This window comes from Giraffa tippelskirchi, chromosome 12 (genome assembly GCF_054371585.1).
Source record: "Giraffa tippelskirchi isolate mGirTip1 chromosome 12, T2T-mGirTip1v1.2.pri, whole genome shotgun sequence".
NCBI classification, from domain to species: Eukaryota; Metazoa; Chordata; class Mammalia; order Artiodactyla; family Giraffidae; genus Giraffa; species Giraffa tippelskirchi.
In genome coordinates, this window is record NC_137286.1 from 94,137,092 (window position 1) to 94,153,376 (window position 16,285).

Here is a 16,285-nt window from a genome sequence, read left to right on the forward strand (position 1 = left end):
AAGAGAGTTTCAGAAGAGTCCAAAAGAAGCTCAACCCAGGGGGCGGTTTTGCTGTGACATTTTGATAGTAAATGAATTCTTAGGGGAGTGTGTCTGAGCCTTGAGTCATCTCTTCTCCCTCCTCTTGGTATCGCAGCTTCATCTCCAGGCTTTCTGGGTGAAAGTCGCTCAGTCGTGTCTGACTCTTTGTGACCCCATGGTCTATACAGTCCATGGAATTCTCCAGGCCAGAATACTGGAGTGGGTAGCCATTCCCTTCTCCACCGGAGCTTCCCAACCCAGGGATCAAACCGGAGTCTCCTACACTGCAGGCACATTCTTTACCAACTGAGCTATCAGGAAACCCAAAGCTCCACCTTTGCTGATCACTGACCTGAGATAGAGGACTGACTCTGCAATAATCCCCAGATGACAGATGCAACCCTAGTCTGTTTGTTACTTTCTACAAATCCTGGTCTGCTCTTCTGTCTGTTGTGAGAGGTTTCTAACTAACTTAAAAAAAAAAATCGAGGATTGAAAAAAACTGATAGTTCATAATGTGACAAATGCCCGTAGGAGAAGAAATTCCAGCTGGATGTACCATTATCTGCTGGTTTGAGGGTTTTTTTTTTTTTCGGTACACATCCTTCAACAGCAAGTCTCCAGGTCGATTTTTGTCTTGGCTTTTGCTACTGTTCCTCCACCTCTGGTCTTCTCTAGTCCTTTCCCTGGGTATAACTAGCTAAGGATCAGTTGTTTTTATCCTTTCGGGCAGAGACGAGCCTGACCATATCTGAGTACAGACCTCATCTGTAAGGAAGAACCTGCCCCAGGGACAGTGACTTGTGTTCAAGTTCTCCAGATGGTTCTGCTTGCCCCTCCTCCCACTTGCCCTCGCACATGTAGCTGTAAACAGATGCAGTCGAGGACATTTGGGTTTAAAGCATTGGCACGATCACAAAGAGAGTCTTTTCTCCCCATTAGTATTTCCAAAGAGCAAACTGAATGTCTACTCCAAGGGAGATAACTCCTACGAAGAGCATCTGTTAGGAGTTTTAATCGCTTAAGAGCACGACTCTCAAAATAACCCACGCTGTTTGCATTTGTTGCACCATCAAATACTGTTCAGAGCCCGCAAATGTTGTCCTGGGTTCCGTACCAAGGAGCTTAAAAGAACCAGCTATTGCTCTTTGAGAAGTCATCGCTCAACACTACTGAAAGATGCCAGGACTCTTGGGCTTGCAGCTGTTTGTGCTTTCTCTTCTGCAGGTTGAAACCAGTGTGCATGATGCTTTGCAAGCCTACACTTTTATTTATTTATTTAATTTTTTTAAATTTTATTTTTTTAAATAAAAATTTTATTTTTATTTTATTTATTTATTTTTTAAACTTTTTATTTTACATTGGTGGATAGCCAGTTAAGAATGTTGTGATAGTTTCAGGTGGACTACAGAGGGCCTCAGCCGTATGTATACATGTATCCATTCTCCCACAAACTCCCCTCCCATCCAGGCTGCCACATGACGTTGAGCAGAGTTCCCTGTGCCATAGAGCAGATCCTCGTTGGTTGTCCATTTTAAATAAACTAGTGTGTATCTGATGTAACTCCCTAACTATCCTTTTCCCACATTCTTGCCCCCTGAACAAGCCCATGCTTTTAAAATCCGTACCAGGGTGCTTGTTCAAATGTCTCCTTTTCAGGCATCATTGGAAAGCACAGGGAGAAGCTGGAGCAACTCTGAGGCAGGCAGAGATGTGATCGTTCTCCCAAAGAAAGGATGGGAGTTGCTTATCGATTTGTTCAGAATCAGTCCTTGGATTCTTGAGCTTTGATTGGTGTGAAGGTAGCTGTGAGCCTTGTTCTTTCCTGAAACTGCTGTGTTGTCCAGGATTGTGTCATGTAGGTGACCGAGCATCCTGTGTGATGTTTGGGTTCAAATGCTGTCTAGTTTGCAGAACTCAGTCACAGCATGAAAAGAGAAATTTCAGTGGCTGCTCAAGGGATTCACTGAATAGTGTAAGAGAAGAAGGAGGAATAAGATATATAAATGTTCCAAAAGTCTACAAGCAATAAATGCTGGAGAGGGTGTGGAGAAAAGGGAACCCTCTTACACTGTTGGTGGGAATGCAAACTAGTACAGCCACTATGGAGAACAGTGTGGAGATTCCTTAAAAAACTGGGAATAGAACTGCCATATGACCCAGCAATCCCACTGCTGGGCATATACACCAAGGAAACCAGAATTGAAAGAGACGTGTGTACCCCAATGTTCATCGCAGCACTGTTTACAATAGCCAGGACATGGAAGCAACCTAGATGTCCATCAGCAGACGAATGGATAAGGAAGCTGTGGTACATATACACAATGGAATATTACTCAGCCATTAAAAAAAATGCATTTGAATCGGTTCTACTGAGATGGATGAAACTGGAGCCCATTATACAGAGTGAAGTAAGCCAGAAAGAAAAACAACAATACAATATACTAATGCATATATATGGAATTTGAAAGATGGTAACGATAACCCTATATGCGAGACAGAATAAGAGACACAGATGCATAGAACAATTTTATGGACTCTGAGGGAGAAGGTGAGGGTGGGACGTTCTGGGAGAATAGCATTGAAACATGTATATTATCATATGTGAAACAGAACGCCATTCCATGTTTGATGCATGAGACAAGGGCTCAGGGCCGGGGCAATGGGATGACCCAGAGGGATGGGATGGGGAGGGAGGTGGGTGGGGGGTCCAGGAAGGGGAACACATGTAAACCCATGGCTGATTCATGTCAATGTATGGCAAAAACTATTACAATATTGTAAAGTAATTAGCCCCCAACTAAAATAAATAAATTTATAAAAAAAAAAAAAGATATATAAATGTTGTTGTTACTGTTTACTCACTAAGTCATGTCCGACTCTTTTGCAACCCCATGGGACTGTAGCCCACCTGTCTCCTCTGTCCATGGGATTTCCTAGGCAAGAATATTAGAGTGGGTTGCCATTTCCTTCTCCAGGAGATCTTCCTGACCCAGGAATCGAAACCACATCTCTTGCATTGGCAGGTGGATTCTTTACCACTGAGTCACCTGGGGACATTAAAAAAAAAAATCCTCCTATACAGCATTCTTTCTGATAATTGTGGTAATCTAAAAGAGTTGAAAGGTATGCTGATGTGCCAACTACAGTTAGTATATTTCCAGACCTCCTTTGAATGATTCCTTGTACATCAAATTCTTTGCTGAAATGAGACACATTTTTCTAAAAGTGTTAATGTTTTGGGATGTTGGAGCTTTTGTGGTTGCCATAAGTGATTTTTCTTAAATTCACAGGATTGTTGTGTGCAGCCTCAGGCTGTCTTGTCAGGCTCAGTTTTTACATTCCAAACTGAATGGTGAAGACATGACATTTAGGAAATGGGGAGAGAAATAATTGCGTACAACAGGAAAAATGCTGTATCCAAAAAGGCTTACAATTCCCATGGAAAAGAGTCTTGTTTTCATCCTTTAAAAGATTTTATATTGAAGGATAGAAAAATCAATAGGTGCTTCTTCTTAATGTTAAAACGATGAAAGTGACCAATGAATTAACTGTCCCCAAGCCAGTCCAAACCCTGAATAGAATGGAACCCCTTGTGGCTTTGCGTCCTAAGTAGCTGGCACGGTGCTCAGCATAACATATGCTCTCAATATTTGTTGGAAGGGAACACAAGAAGGGAAGGAAAGAGGGAGAAAGAAACAAGCCACCAGGAAAGGGTTGGGAGGAGGAAGGATTAAAGAAAGAAGGCTTCCCTGGTGGCTCGGTGGTAAAGAACCCACCTGCCAATGCAGGAGACGCATGTTGGGCAGATCCCCTGGAGAAGGAAGGCAAGCCATTCAAGTATTCTTGTCTGGAAAATCTCAGGGACAGAGGAGCCTGGCGAGCTACAGTGCATGGGGTCACACACAGTTGGACATGACTAAGCAACTGAACAAACGAACAAGGAAGAAGAGTCAAATAAGTGGAACTGCAAGAGAGATTGCTTTGTTAAGATACACCAGGGACTTCCCTGGCAGTCCAGCAGTTAAGACTCCACAGTCCCAATGAAGGGGCCATGGGTTTGATCCCTGGTCGGGGAGCTAATAAGATCCCACATGCCACATGGTATGGCCAAAAATAAAAAAAATAAAAATTTAGGAATAAAAAAGCTACGTGTTAAAAAAATATACATACCCACACAGAAAAATTAAGGGACATATTGGGCTTCCCTTATGGCTCAGCTGGTAAAGAATCCGCCTGCAATGAGGGAGACCTGGGTTCAATCCTTGGGTTGGGAAGATCTCCTGGAGAAGGGAAAGGCTACCCACTCCAGTATTTTGGCCTGGAGAATCCCATGGGCTGTATAGTCCATGGGGTCGCAAAGAGTCAGACACCAGTGAGCGACTTTCACTCACTTCACTTCCAACTCCCACAATTGCTGAGAATCCTGGATCCAGAATACACATCTGTCTTTATACTATACCTTCCTCTTGTCCTTCTGCTTCAGAGTGGGAAATCGCCTCCTAAACACATTGAAATCTTTGAAAAGAATTATTAAAAATAATGTGTAAATTAAAATGTCGTTGGAAGAGACACCTTGCCTGACCTGATTTAAGTTTAAGGGAGCCAAATAAGATTTTGAAAGGCCCTAGGAGGGTTCCATTTCTTAATAGAGGGGGAAAAAAATTATGTGAGGAGCATCTGGAAAGCAATTCTTTCAGTTATTTCTGTAATATTTCTTGAACATAGTTTAATTTTACAGCAAAAGAGTACACTGGCAGCCTCCTATCTCCCCTTCCTGTCCAAAGCTGCTCTGCTTAACGCTCCTTCACTCTATGTTTCTCCTTCCTTGTGGGCGTTTCCATATTTTTCTTCTCTCTTGACTCATCCTAGTTGCTTTCCAACTCTGCTTGCTTTCATTTGCTTGGACGCCCTGTCTTATTTTGCTCTGTCCTTTTCCTTTGACACCCTCCAGCTCTTCCTCTGCTTTTTCCCTTCCCCTCTTTCGCCTGGTACTTTTTCCTGGGTTGTTTCCCAGCTGTTCCTTCTCCAGACTGGCACTGAACTCTCCTCTCCATCCTCTCCCCAGCTCACTCTTTCCGCCTCAGTTCTCCAGCGTGTGCTGCAGCAGACTGCCTTTGGAAATCTGTCACAGGACTGAGCTGTCTCTCCATTATGTAACTTAATGTACCCAGAAACAGCAGTTATTTCTTGTTTTTTCCCCCCAGTGAACATTTTTTTTCTATAAAGTAAAATGCTCCTGGATCATATTCACAGTGTTGGAAAGTAGTTTGCTTGCGCTGGACTTATTTTATGATCTGGATTCTCGATCATGCTCTTCTGAAAATCTTAACCTCCCTGTGCTCTTCTGTGGTAGCTTCCTCTGGGACTCGGTCCTTTTCTTTACCAAAAGGCAGTGGATAAAGAAAAACATTTATATCATTTTCAATTTTATTTTTGTAAGTCTTTATTGAGTTTGTTACAATATTGCTTCTGTTTTACGTTTCGGTTTTGTGGCCACGAGTCATGTGGGATGTTAGCTCCTCAACCAGGAAACAAATTCGCAACCCCTGCTCTGGAAGGTGAAGTCTTGACCCCTGGACCGCCCAGGGGTCCCCAGTTTATTTGTTAATGTGTTTCATGCAATCAAATCCACCCATTTTGAGGGTCATGGCTAGTTGAACTTTGGTAATGCACACAATTTTTTACCACCACCACTATCAAAATACAAAGCCCCTCACCCTAAAAACGTTCCTTTATGTCCCTTTATAGTTAGCTTTCTCCCTTAACTCCTGATTAAATTTGTTGCTGTGGTTTTGCCTTTGTACAGACTGAAGTTTCACTTGTCTTGGATAAATTCCTGGGGATGGACTTTTTGGATCATATGGCAAACATATCTTCAGTTTTATAAGATATTGCCATGCTGTTTTTCAAAGTGTCAGTACCATTTTTCATTCTCACCAGCAATGTGTGTGAATTCCACCTGCTCTGCATCCTTTCCAGCACTTCATATTATTCATCTTTTTAATTACAGTCTAGCAGGTGGGTAACCATATCTCACTGTGGCTTCATTTATATTTCACTAATGACTAGTGATGTGAAAAATATTTTCATGTACTTATTGCCCACTTATATATCTTTGTGATGTGTCTGCTCAAATATTTTGCTCATTTTTAGTTGGACTGGTCATCTTCTTGAATTGTAAGATTTCTTTATATATTCTGGATAGAAACTCTTTTCTTGGACATTTGTTTGCAAACATGTTCCCCCAGTCTGTTGCTAGTATTTTTTCTTAACTGTATCTTTTAAATAATATAGTTTCAACCTTGCTTAAGTTCATTTTTGCAATTTTTCCTTCAATTATTTGTGCATAATAAATCTTTGTTTTAGAAATCTGTACCTAACCCAGTGATGCAATTTTTTTTGTATGTTTTTTCCTAAAATTTTGGTTCTTATATTTAGGTCCATGTACAATTTTAACTTTTCCAAAGACTAGAGGAAACAAAGACCCTGATGATGGGAATGACTGAAGGCAAAAGGAGAAGGCTGCCTTCAGAGATTAAGACAATCAGATAGCATCACCAACTCAATCAACGTGAATTTGAGCAAACTTCAGGAGATAGTGAAGGACAGAGAAGCCTGGTGTGCTGCAGTCCATAGGTTCACAAAGGGTCAGACATGACTTAGTGACTGAAAAACAACAACAATTTTGAATTAATTTTTGAGTGTTATATGAGGTTAAGAATCAAGGTTCTTTTACTTCTTTTCCATATAGATACCCAGTTGATACAGCTTCATTAGTTGAAAAGTCTCTTTTCCCCCTCCAAATTACCTTTGTGAATTACATTAACTGCCTTGCATTCATGGGTCATGATATACTGTCCTATTATGTATTTTTAGATTAAATTTTTAAATATTTTACCATTTAAACTTTTTGCCATTGGTCTTTGAGTCTGTTGGTCTATAATTTTCTTGTGATTTTTTTTTGGCATCAGAATATGTTACTACATCTTATAAAATGAGTTGGGATATGTTTGCTCTTCCTCTCTTTCTGAAGGAGTTTGTGGGGTGGGCATTATTTTATTTGTTTTCAAAATGCAGAGGTAAACCCAGAGAGAATGATATGTTAGATATCCCTCCCTCAGCTCTTTACATCTCTGGGCTTGTTCTAGAATCTTGGGTCAAATAGTATCATGTAGGGGAATACGCTGATCCTTTGATCTTCCCAATTTATCAAAAATCGAAATGTGTATTTTTGCACTCCAAGTTCAACTTTTTATAGATATGGGAGTGAAGCCAAATCCTTTAGTGGTAGTTTTCTAAATAGCCCTCTGAAGTTTGAAAGGGTTAATATATCTCCAAAAGGGCTTAATTTTCTGCCACTCCAAAAGTTTCCCACAGGAAGACTGGGCTCAGGCTGGATAATAAAAATTTTAAAAGAAACTGACACTTGTCTAGCTGTGAGTCCAAATCTGTTAGCAATGGCTTTTGCCTGCAAGAAACTTGTGTCCTCCTCATGTTCTCTAATAGATTGTTCTTATTTCCTTGTTAACCATGCTGAGTACTGCAATCCAGATTTTACCACATGCAGCCTCTGGCAATCAACACTCTAAAAATCAACAATCAATTATCATGAATATATTTGTGTCTTTTGTAGAGTGTCTAGAAGATGATGACTTTTACCCTGTCACTGTTTTTTAGGGGCATGAAGGTGTGCACACATAATGCCGTGGTTCCTCATAAACATAGTCAAATGTCTATGATTATTTTGTTCTTCGTATGTGTTTTGTTCATTTAAGCAGCCACATTGGTCGTGTGATTTTAATGTGGTTAGGAAAAAAAAAACACTTCTTTCTTTCTGCTCTCTCACATGGTAATCTTATTTGCCGCTGATGACTAGAGCAGATGAAGTAAACGCTTCGTAACATTTGATGAATACATTACATCTACCATAAGCGGTATGAGAGACTTGAAAGCCTTGTTCCCCAGTGAAATAAAATCGGGTTATTGTTCTCATAAACCATATCTCTTCCTTAGGCTTCTAAGCAGGAGTCACTGCTGCTGTGACTAGCCTGTTTGCTCTGTCTGGAACTAATGAAACTCTTGGAAGTTTTAAAATAATGGTTATTATTTTTAACGAAATGGAAAATAGGCTTTGTCGTCCAAATGATTTAATTAATTCCACAGTGAAAATATCAATGGTACGTGACAACAAAGGCACACTTTTTCTTCTTCGATGAGAGCAGAGAATATCTTTATATTCAGTTATTTGAGAACATGCTGTGCAAATTTCAACTGCTCCATTTCCTGTATTTTTCAATGAGTAACCCAAGCAGCTGCTGACCACCAGTTTGTAGCAGTTACAGGTGGAGAATTGGGTGTCGTCTTCCCTGGTGGCTCAGTGGTAAAGAGCCTGCCTGCAGGGCCAGAGTAGGGGGTTTGATCCCTGGGTTGGGAAGATCCCCTGGAGAAGGAAATCACAACCCCCTCTGATATTCTTGCCTGGGAAATCCCATGGACATAGGAGCCTGGTGGGCTACAGTCCATGGAGTCCCAAAGTGTTGGACAGGACTGAGCATGCACCCACTTCCTGCTTAGTGAGTTTTTGTAAATGATTTAGATATTAAAAAACTGCAGACTGCTTGACTTTTACTAACAGGATTTCCAAAATGACAGTGTAAAGAAGAAAAAAGTGAAGGACACTCTCCAGTGAAACAATGATAACATTTATTTTTCCAAATGAGTTAAAATGCCAGCAACTATATGCATCGTGACCTTTTGGATGCAAACATTGTCTCTCCACGCTTTAAACAGTATCACTAGGAAGCCAAAGGGATGACTATGTATAATGATGAATTCACTCTGTCAACAGAAAGCAGCTCTTGAAAGCACCAGTGTTAATCAGGTGCTAAAATGGAATTACAGAAAGAAGAATTTCAGTCTTAAACTTAAAGTGAACCCAACTCTTACCCAAGAACCCTGGGATTACAACTCTTAAGAACAGATTATAGGGAGTAGAAATAAGAGAGTCAGCAATCTAGAAGACCAAGTGGTGCTGGATTATATTTTAAAGTAAAACTATAGGTTTCAGGAACCTGGTTTCATTTTTCTGGGTTCTTACCTTGTCTTGCAAGGGTGTAATTTACAAGAGTGGCTGATTCAAAGTTTATAGTTGTTTGAGATCCACTGTTATTCAGGTTCTCAATTTTTTTTTTAAATTATTTTTGGCTGTGCTGGGTCTTCGTTGCTGTGTGCAGGCTTTCACCAGTTGAGATTGAAGGGCTTCTCATTCTCTTGTTATGGGTCATGGGCTGTAGGGCGTGTGGCCCTCAGTAGTTGCAGCTCCTGGGCTCTAGAGCACAGGCTCAATAGTTGTGGCACACGGGCTTAGTTGCCCCACGGCATGTGGGATCTTCCAGACTAGGATTGAACCCATCCCCTGCATTGGCAAGCAGATTCCTAACCACTGGACTATCTGGGAAGCCCCGTGTCGGTTCTTAATTGTCCACAGGGATGGGGAAAAACTGGGAAGGCCATTCAAAGCAGTGGGTAATTCTGAAGTCCATTGCATTTGCCTGGTGGTGGTGGTTTAGTCACTAAGTTGTGTCCAACTCTTCGACCCCATGAATTGTAGCCCTCCAGGATCCTCTGTCCATGAGATTCTCCAGGCAGGAATACTGGAGTGGGTTGCCATGGGGCTGTAGTAAAAGAGCTCAGCTGGAGTACATCTAGACCTGCACATGTAGACTCAACACCTCTGGGTCTGGTCTTGACTTTGGCCTTCCCCCGATTCTCTCTGGTGGTTGATGGTCTAGTGTATTAAGGAGAAGGTTAGACTCTTATTTCCTTTAAATATATCACACACATGTCTTGCTTGCTGAGGTCTTTCTCCAGTTATGGTGAAGATTTTCCATTAGTCCATGTGCCTTGCCTATCTATTGAATTAACTTTGTGTGTCTATTTAAAATGTAAGCTCCTTAATACAGAAAGACTGGGTCTTTTCCTGGCATTTGTTTAGCAGAATACACAAGGTTGTTATCTTTAAAATGTACTTGAATGTCTATATCTGACTTGATTATTGTGTCAACATGGACTGTTGTTATAAAAAGACTGTCTTGTCGGAGAAGCTGAGTGAAATGTACATGGGAATTTCTCTGTAGTATTTTGCAACTTTTTATGATTCAATGTAGTTCAAAATAGAAGTATATATTAAATGTCTGGGAAAAAAAAAAAAAAAGAATGAGTGAATCAGCAGCCTCCTTGGAGAAAGCAAAGAACTCACTTCAGATCAAATAGGTGGTGATGAGGCTGAAGGAGAAACACTCCATGACCAATGGTGTGCCTTGATTTTCATCTAACTTCTTTGTGCATCAGGTTGTACTTGCTTTGCCTTGCCAATGCCATGTCTTTTCATGAAAATTAAAATCATTAACATAAAGATTTTTAAAAATTCAGCACTGTAAAAAACATAATAAATAAAAGTTTTTATGTGCTTTTCAAGATAAAGGGTTCTATATTTTTAAATGAAAGGCCCTGCATGAGTTTAAATGCACATCATGATATACTTCCAGGCTTACAATAAAAAATACTACAGAAGCCTGAAATTGATGTAGCTCAATCAATCTTACTTAATTAGCCCGGTGCTACTTTTTTACTGCATTCATAGGATAGATTGCTTAGATATTTTATTTGAAGAAACCAGCTTTGTCTTAAGCTATAACTACAGCGTTAGCATTTAAATGTAGTTCTTCAAGTAAAGCTAGTGGAAAGGTATTATATTAGGAAGAAAGAATGACTCGACTCCCCGGGTAAAGCCAAAAAAAAAATGAATGGCCTTCTGTGTTCCCGTTCCCAGTGTATGTAGGTGAGTTAAGACAGCAGGCTTCTCTTTTTCTGAAGAACACATCTCGAAAAAAAAGCCCTCAAAAGGTCAGGATTCCAGGGAGACTCTTTGTTGCTGGCCTCTTTGCTTTCCCCAGGTGCCTTTGGCATGTGTACTTATTGCCCGTCTTCAGAGGAGCAGTAAGGTTACTTTCTCTGGGAGGAGGAAATTGGCACAGATGGATAGAGCCAGAGGGTGGACTGGAACGACAGAGCAGAGGGCCAGCTGTACAGGGGTGGGCATGGTATAAAGTGAAAAAGACTAAGAGGTCCTCTATTTTAATTGAATTGCTTTCCATTTAGTAAAATCAATGGATATCTCTGTTTTGTTTTTTTTTAAGTTATCCTATAACTATTGTTGTTGTTGTCCAACAACATGTCCAACTCTTTGCGACCCCATGCACACTAGGCTTCTCTGTTCCTCACCAGCTACCAGAGTTTGCCCAAGTTCATGTCCACTGCATCGAGGATGCCGTCCAACCATCTCATCCTCTGTCTCCCTCTTCTCCTTCGGCCTTCAATCTTTCCCAGCATCATTATTCCTGCTGCTTTTCCATTCGCTGAATTACAGTCTTCAGCATCTTAACTCCATATTTGAACGGAAGAGTTAAAGTGACTGCAGAGGATGGTCCTGTATGGGTAGCATCCTAGTGGACCATTTCAAACCTCTGTGCAAAGTCCTCCTGTGGCCCCATGCTCCAACAGATGAGAGAGACAACTCTGGTGTTTATAAAGAAATAGAGGAGCATCTGCCTCATGCTTGGTTTTTGATTATTTTTAAGATTTTTGTTTTTTGTTTTGGATGTGAACCATTTTTTAAGTTTTTATTGAGTTTGTTACAACAGTAATGCTTCTGTCTTATGTTGTGGTTTCTTGGCCCCTTGGCATGTGGGGTCCTAGCTCCCTGACCAGGGATCAAACCCACCCCCCTGCGTTGGAAGGTGAAGTCTTAACCACTGGACTGCCAGGGACATTCTTCAGATTTAGATTTGAAGACATTATTCTTCTTTTAGCAGTTGCAATGGCAACCCACTCCAATATTCTTTCCTGGAGAATCCCATGGACAGAGGAGCTTGGCGAGCTACAGTCCATGGGGTCGAAAAGAGTTGAATACAAGTTAGCACACACTATGGCCCCCTCATGGCAGAAAGTGAAGAGGAACTAAAAAGCTTCTTGATGAAAGTGAAAGAGGAGAGTGAAAAAGTTGGCTTAAAGCTCAACATTCACAAAACTAAGATCATGGCATCTAGTCCCATCACTTCATGGGAAATAGATGGGGACACAGTGGAAACAGTGTGAGACTTTATTTTTGGGGGCTCCAAAATCACTGCAGATGGTGATTGCAGCCATGAAATTAAAAGATGCTTACTCCTTGGAAGGAAAGTTATGACCAACCTAGATAGCATATTAAAAAGCAGAGATATTACTTTGACAACAAAAGTCCATCTAGTCAAGGCTATGGTTTTTCCAGTGGTCATGTATGGATGTGAGAGTTGGATGGTGAAGAAAGCTGAGTGCCAATGAATTGATGCTTTTGAACTGTGGTGTTGGAGAAGACTCTTGAGGGTCCCTTGGACTGCAAGGAGATCCAACCAGTCCATCCCAAAGGAGATCAGTCCTGAATATTCATTGGAAGGACTGATGTTGAAGCTGAAACTCCAATACTTTGGCCACCTCATGTGAAGAGTTGACTCATTGGAAAGACCCTGATGCTGGGAAAGATTAGGGGCAGGAGGAGAAGGGGTCAACAGAGGATGAGATGGCTGGATGGCATCACCGACTCGATGGACATGACTTTGAGTAAACTCCGGGGGTTGGTGATGGACAGGGAGGCCTGGTGTGCTGCCACTCATGGGGTCGCAAAGAGTCGGACTTGACTGAGCAACTGAACTGAACTGAACTGATGGCCCCCTTGCTTTTCTCTAAAAGGAAGCCTCTGTTTCTGAATTTGACACTGCATATCAAAACTTGGGCTCACTAGCTTAGTATGTAAGAGTATTTCTTTGAAGGACAAGCATTTAAGTTATCAGTTCGATTAGTACTCGATGATCTGAGTGACTGAAGATTGTTTTCCAGTGCAGCTCACTGTGTTGATTTTTTTTTATGTGAAGCTCTGTCTGGATTAAACTTCAGGGATTCCTTGGATTGCTTCACTTCCTCCTGCAGCCTGGTGGGCAGTGGGACACACTGGTATAATTCATTGACCTCTTTTATACTCTGTTTTATAATCCTTTTTTTTTTTTTTTTCACTTGATGTAGCCATACATAATGCATTTTCTATAGAAAGCTTTTGTTCCTTTATGATGCAGGGGTCCTCTTGGGGCTATATGGAGTCCACATTCATTCAGTTCATGGCCCTGATCCAAAAATATTTCTTAAGCCCATGTATTCTCAAGAGAGCAAAACACACACACACACACACACACACACACACACACACACACACACACACACACACACACACACACTTCCTGTAGTGTTGTACTTCCACTGTCTTTAGTTTTATTGCTGTGCTTTTGTAAGATTTTTTTTTCCCCCAAAATGTAACAGGAATGTTTGAACATACTTGAATCTTTAGAAATGTTAGTGAAGGGTGTCACTTGATAAAGCTAAAAACAAACAGGGAAATTAAACCTGTTTAGGATAACTCTATTTTATGAGACTTATCAGAAAGAGAATTTTAGCAGTAGAGACATGTGCTATTAATAATAGAACATGTAAAAGACTCAAGCCACCATTATAGTAATAAGCTTGATTGTAAACCACTTTATGTACTTGTAAAATGTACTACTTTAATCTTCTGAATAATACACATTTAAGTACAGAACAATCTCATTTAATCCTCTACAAATAGTACCAATATTGGGTATGCTGCTAAGTCACTTCAGTCGTATCCGACTCTGTGCGACCCCGTAGACGGCAGCCCACCAGGCTCCCCCGTCCCTGGGACTCTCCAGGCAAGAACACTGGAGTGGGTTGCCATTTCCTTCTCCAGTGCATGAAAGTGAAAAGTGAAAGTGAAGTCACTCAGTCGTGTCCAACTCTTAGCAGCCCCATGGACTGAAGCCTACCAGGCTCCTCCATCCATGGGATTTTCCAAGCAAGAGTACTGGAGTGGGGTGCCATTGCCTTCTCCGAATATTGGGTATAGTGCCTTCTTTTCTCTCTCTGACTACATTATATAATAGGTTGAATGCAGGTTGTTTCTCAGAAAAGATTATCAGTTATTATAAATCATGATCTTCGTAAATCAAAAAACATCCACTCAACTTGCTGTGCTGTGATCAGTTACTTCTGACTCTTTGCGACCCCGTGGACTGTAACCCACCGTGTTCCTATGTCCATGGGATTTTTCCAGGCGAGAATATTGGAGGGGATTGCCGTTTCCTACTCCTGGGGATCTTCCCAACCCAGGGATCGAACCCGTGTCTCTTGAGTTTTCTGCATTGGCAAGCAGATTCTTTACCACTGTGCCATCTGGGAAGCCCATCCACCCAGCTTGGAAAGGTGTTTATTCATAATAAAATCAGAATGCCATTTGATGTTTTTCTTTTTTCCATTGTTGGTCACCCGATATCTTAGTTGCTATAGTTTTCTTAGTTTTCTCTTTTTTCCAGAAGTAATAATTTCTTCCAACTACTCCTTCGACCCTTCGTAAATAATAAACAAACAAAATGAAACTCATGACTGGGAGAAAAACCTTGCATTTTCCACTTCAGCCTGGGTGCAGATTTCCTGGGTGATCATAAGGCAACAACTAGTAATGTTCTGGGTGATAGAAATAAAACACTATCAAATATGAAATTAAACTCTTCATGGTGAAACTGTGGTAACTGAGAGTTCTAATATCTTGTCTTTCAATACTAACTTTCTTTTTTCATCATCATGATTTTCATTAGACCATTAACCATATTTTCTATTCCAGGGGTCCCACTGTCCAGTTACTGTGTGCTTATGGTGGTGGTTGTTCAGTCGCTAAGTCCGAAAGTCTGACTCTTTAGCTGTGTCTGACTTTTGCTACCCCATGAACTGTATTCCTCCAGGCTCCTCTGTCCATGGGATTTCCCAGAGATGATAAAACTCTCAACTGTGTGTCAGAGGAGAGACTCTTACGCCATCAATGTTACAGATTATTTGCTCTTACACCTGACCTAAAAATAAGACAATCTTGGTGACTTGTTTCCTAAGTGCAAAGAACCTTAGAAGTTATGAGTAAGTGGGGTTATGACTTGCTGTGGGTTTTATGAGAACACAGAGAAATAATGGCCAGACTAGTAGAGAATATAGAAAATCTATGAAACTGAGAATACTGGAATGGTTTGCCACTTCCTTTTCTAGGGGATCTCCCTGACTCAGGGATCGAACCCCCTTCTCCTGCATTGCAGGTGGAGTCTTTACTGCTAAGCCACCAGGGACTGTGTGCTTATAATCTGATTTTATAATTGTCCTAAGTAAGCTATAACATGGAGAAGGTAGACACATCACAAAGTGGTCCATAATGCATTGAAATGTATACTGTTAGCTACAGCCACGTGAATCGCCAATGTTTGACTACTTTTCACCTACAAAAATGGCATTGACTTATATCAGACTTACCAAAACCCCGCTGTACATGTATATTATCATATGTGAAACAGAACACCATTCCAGGTTTGATGCATGAGACAAATGCTCAGGGCTGGGGCAATGGGATGACCCAGAGGGATGGGATGGGGAGGGAGGTGAGAGGGGGGTTCAGGATGGGGAACACATGTAAACCCATGGCTGATTCATGTCAATGTATGGCAAAAACCACTACAATATTGTAAAGTAATTAGCCCCTAACTAAAATAAATAAATTTATTTTAAAAAAATAAATAAATAAAAATTAAAAAGCTAATGCAGAGCAAAAAAAAAAATCCACTTAGTGCTTCTGGGGTGAAGGTAACAGTCCTAATCCCCTGCATTGGCAGGTGGATTGTTAACCACTGGGCCATGAGGCAAGTCCCAGTATGAACTTTTCTGAATGAATCATACATAAGAACGATCATAATTCTTCTGCTATTCATATGATACCGTGATGCCAGCAGGACATGTTGAGTTCTATTAGGTCTTGCTGCTGTCTCCTCAGAATATTGTGCTTTTGTCAGTTTCATAGATTTTCTATATTCTCTACTAGTCTGGCCATTATTTCTCTGTGTTCTCATAAAACCCATAGCAAGTCATAACCCCACTTACTTATGACTTCTAAGGTTCTTAGCACTTAGAAAACAAGTCACCAAGATTGTCATATTTTTAGGTCAGGTGTAAGAGCAAATAATCTGTAATGTTGATGGGGTAAGAGTCTCTCCTCTGACACACAGTTGAGAGTTTTATCACCTGAATTTTGTGATTTGATCAATTGCTTTTCAGTTATGTTCCAAAT

The 16,285-nt window shown here is 40.9% G+C and overlaps 1 protein-coding gene across 5 annotated transcripts in view; it reads left to right on the forward strand.

Annotated features, from left to right (window-relative positions):
* Nucleotides 1-16,285, forward strand: part of LHFPL6 (LHFPL tetraspan subfamily member 6) — a 276,744-nt gene that overhangs the window by 172,872 nt on the left and 87,587 nt on the right. The window lies entirely within an intron of this gene.